The sequence below is a fragment of the Topomyia yanbarensis genome, chromosome 1 (assembly GCF_030247195.1).
Source record: "Topomyia yanbarensis strain Yona2022 chromosome 1, ASM3024719v1, whole genome shotgun sequence".
Lineage (NCBI taxonomy): Eukaryota > Metazoa > Arthropoda > Insecta > Diptera > Culicidae > Topomyia > Topomyia yanbarensis.
The window spans coordinates 154,697,852-154,702,668 of NC_080670.1; positions in this window are offsets into that span (position 1 = coordinate 154,697,852).

Here is a 4,817-nt window from a genome sequence, read left to right on the forward strand (position 1 = left end):
GGCGACTTTTTGTAAATTGTGAGAATGGTATCTTGTAACTAATATTTTAGTGAGGATCCTATAGTTGATAAATCATGTAAATATCAAGCAAAATAGCTCAATGAAAACGCCTACATAGAAACTAACGAAAAATGGCGTTTACGCTTGTCTCTAACAGGTCAGAATCGGTTTTTATGTGCATTTGATTTTATTGGGTTATCACTTATATAAAGTGCCACTAGCTAGGATTGGTAATAAAAAAATGGAAAAATTTTCACGCTTTTCGCTATTTATGGTGTACATTTGGGTATCGAATTGAATGGCGCCAAGATTCCATAATTTGGAAACCATCAGCTTTTGGAGATTTAGTTTTTAGCAGCATAATTTTGTTGATTAATTTTTCCAGTTGGATGCATTACTAATTCCAATCAAATTTAGTTCGAAACTTAGTGTCTTCAGCAAAGTTTTCAAGAATATTATTGCAAATAGCTTGGTTCAAGATATGAATGCAACTCGTATTTGTGCGTTATAGGCCATATTGCACTACGAATTCCCTTACTAACGGTTATAGGCGGCAACAAAGAATTTGAAAGAACACCTTGTAGATGACGTTTACTATCCTAGTATGCAAAAGTGACTTCAACGCCACTTTGGTCAAATTTAACTTTTTCATATTTTTAAGTTCACTACGAAAATTCACATCTTTCAGTGCAAACGACTTCAAATAAAAATAAAAAATAACCTGTTGAAATGCGAAAAGCAAAGTGGCCTATCAGGATGTTTATGTCACCGATGACGAGCTTAACATTCCGCCATAGGCAGCTATCATAGACATGCTCCAGCTGCGCATAAAATGCATCCTTTTCGGCTTCGTGAGGTCAGTGCACATTAATAATGCTCTAGTCGAAGAAATGGCCTTTGATCCACACTACCCACATCCTTTCGCATGCCACTTGATCACGCGTTGCCCAGCTCTTGTGCCGTCGCTCGATCCCCGCATTTCCACACCTTCTGCTCCGTCAATCAAAGCTTTTCCGAAGCCGAAGTTGCGAGTTTTCAGCTCATCCTTTTCTGCTTGATTGTTAGTAAAGTGGTGTTTTTGGGCCACTCGTTGAACTTGACCTATCGTGTCTCGTAGCCCGTCACCCAACATAACTGACACCTGCGACAGGTATTCTGCCTACGGTAGGGTTATAGCGCCCATGCCCGCTCACACCACCCCATTTCGCTATTACTGCAGAACGCGGTAGTACCCAGTCGATCGCGGCCTACAGATTAAATGTCATCAATAGACCCGCAAACATTTTAGAAAAATCTAAGATTTTCGTCAAAACCCCTCCAAACCAAATTTCTGGCTACGCCACTGCCAGCCACGACCAAGAAAGAGAAGAAATGTTAGTTTGACACTCGTTGTTGATAGACACCAAGACTACCTCTGCATCTCCACGAGCATCACGGGGAAGTAATTGTGTTAGTGGGAAAGGGAAAAAATCAGGAGGTATGTCTTGGTAGACAATATGATCTTAACTATATTCTATTCTATTCTATTCTATTCTATTCTAACCCTTACACAGCCAGTATTAAAAAGCATCCTGGAAAACACTGCTGTTAGTCTGTAGTGTTTTTCTTGTCAATATTAATATTTGAAGCATATTTTCATATGTCGCAAATATTAAAACGGCCAGGCCTACTGTGCAGAGTTGGGTTTTGAAGTTGTTTCAAAATTAGACGGAAATTAAATTATTCATTTAATGAATAATTTAATTGACGAATTGTTTTGAATCTTAAAGGAGGAAGAAACGAGGACAACCGTACCGACCGTTTCAGTTTAAAGGGAATGTAATAAATCGTTGGGAGTGACTTGGCTAAGAAGGTTAATGTCACTCCGTTGGTCCTTTGGGATGGGACAGAGGTATTTACACCTTGTCCTGGCTAATAAGCCTAGGTTATAGCGCCTTTACTCGCTCTCAAACTTATCGTGCAGTGTCAGACAATAATTTTAACAATAACTTCATAATTCCGAAGAATTAGGAAGTAAGTGCAGATATTATTATCTTTTGACTAAAGACAGGCGATCCACGAACCTTATGGATATACTTCAGATAATGAAAATAAAAAGCAATGAAATACTTCGGAAATATATTCGGACGTCGGTAGTGTCAGTTTTGCTGCTGGAACTTGCTAGCCGCAAAGTATATTGCAGCCACAGCTGGGGTCTCCATCCGTACCACGGACCAGCACGACCCAGCCTCGGGTTCAAGCAAAAACGTCACAAGGTGGCTCGTACCCCGGTTGGCACCGCGGGGAGGTAAAGGATAGGAGTTCTGTATCAGAGGTGAATGGCGACATAGTGTGGCCTCATGTTGCACAATAATACAGCTTTGCCAACCAGTATAGTAAAACACTAACATAATTGATCAATTAGCACATTCTTTGTTTCATTCTTGTCTCCTTGCATTTCACTAGAAAATAACTGTAAAAATAACAGGACCACCTACGCCAAATTAGTTGTAATTTTCATCAAATTTTGCCACCCACAGCCACCGCACAACGCCAAAGCTATCATTAAGCAAAACTTGTTTCAACCGTTTCAACCCATTTCAGTGGCACTAATAGGTTTCAAATTAGTGCCATGGCAACGATTCTGGTTCCTGAGTTGAAAGGTGCTAAACGTCCGATGCAAGCTAGCAATTTTCTGAAATTCCATAGCCACATTTATAATAATTGCGATAATTGTTTCTCGAACCGGTGAGCATCATGCCTTCTTAAATTTTTCGACCTTTTAAGAAAAAAAAAGTGTTGCTTGCAGTTTTGCCTCTCAAGGACCGGACTGCCGATTCCGGGAACAGAACCGATTGCTGATAATCAGCCCATACTCCTAAGAGTTAATCTGGAAATGAAAACCGAAAAGTAAACCAGAAAGGGTATACGTAAAATTTAATTGCTTTCGAATTTAAGGGGATAAAGTTTCGCAATCCTTTCCTATCCAGCCTGTCGGGTTTTCAGCAGGTAAAATATCCTTTTTTCCAGTTTCACACATAAATAAAATGGGATCAACCCGGACTATCGATCGCAGAGCGCATCCCTTCCTAGGATATTTATCGATCGGAAAGAAGGTATGCGAGGAAAAAAATTCTCAAGATAAAAATGCGTGGGAACTTGAAATAGAGGCTTAGGTTATCCTGCAATTTAGTTTGGCGTTGCTTTTCTAGTTGATTTTTGATTTTTTTTTTGCTGACTCCTATCGACAAAGAATCCCGCCCTAGCCGCAAAAAAATCCAGGAACTAGAAATTAAACATTCATGTAAACGCACCGTTTAAAACAATCCTTCAATTATCTCATTCTCTCAGTTCAAGAAAGGGATAATCGAAAGCCGATATAACTATCGAGAGCAACAAGTGGAGGTCGGAATCCTTTAATTTAGCAATTAAAAATTAGAGAACATGATTCAAATATTTTTATTGCTTCATTTTCCTTTTGTTTTGCCCCCGGCGTAGATCCATTTCGCGCCCTCATGTCTTCCAAGCATCGAGTGCTCCGCCCTTTCGAAGCGATCGTACCATTTTACACCCTCGACGACGAGCGGCGGGACGAGGCTATTAAAATAGTTTTCCGCCGTTTTCAGTTCAACTGGAAAATTTTAATTAGTTTATCGATAACGAGTTGATCGAGTTTCTTTCCCGTGAGTTTAGAAGGATTGACACTGGCCTGCGGTGCAGGACCACCTGTATCATTCATTGTAAATATAGAGAAGGATACGTAACGTGTGTCCTGGAACGGATTAAAACATTCTGATGTTGGTACTAAGCGGGTGGCATCGCGAGGCTGATTGATGATTGCATCATGAAACTCAAGAAGTTTCCCTCCGGTCATGGAATGATAAAGGGTTTTCGACTGTTGGGTTTTAAATTGCTGAGCTGACTTTTTGGACTAAAGGCAAGAATGGCGCCGTCGCTGGTGGTGATTGGTTCGGATTACATGATCGGGATTGAATGATCGCTCAATGGTTCGGCTTATGGTTTAACAACTTCGAATGACAAATGAAGATATGTTTTGATGTAAATGTAAACATTGTAATCTGATGATCTGATGTCTTGTTGGCGATGTGATTCGAAGGAAATTTTCACTTTGGTTTCTCACGTTCTCTGATTTCGAAGAATTGAATTAACGCACTGTTTGAGCATGAGCAAAGATTCATATCATCCAGTACGACAAATATATCAAATTGATCAAATTAGTGGGGGTAGCCTAAATCTAATTTTCGTTATTAGAGTCTTCGACCACTTTTGAAGCTCTAGATGTAACGACTGAAATTTAATGCAGTTACATTTTGTTTTAGACACCAAAACTCGGAATTTCAATAGCCAAATCTAGAACTGCGAAAAACAGGATTTTCAAATTTGTTAATTCCCTTGAGACAGATGTCTTCGCATTAATTCCACTATATTAATAATAATGAAAATAGGGTTACCAACCGTCCTTATTTTAAAGGACATGTCCTTAATTTCGATGATTTGGGAAAGCGTCCTTAATTGTACTTCAAATGTCCTTAGTTTTAATCTCAATCCATGATATATTTGAAATCAATTAGATTAAATTCACTAAAGCGAATGAAACATTTTACTCGCTATTTTAGTTGTTCACTTACTTACTTAGAGCCGTTTTTACAACATAAAGCCCTGTTCATCGTAAGGTAATACAGTTAATTGGTTTGGTAATTGCAATAAATTGTACTAACATTTATTTATAATTCGTTTATTTGACACAGTTCAATGCGTAAACTTAACAGAGCCGTGTGTTTTTGTATATTTACAACGAATTAAAAATATAAATATTT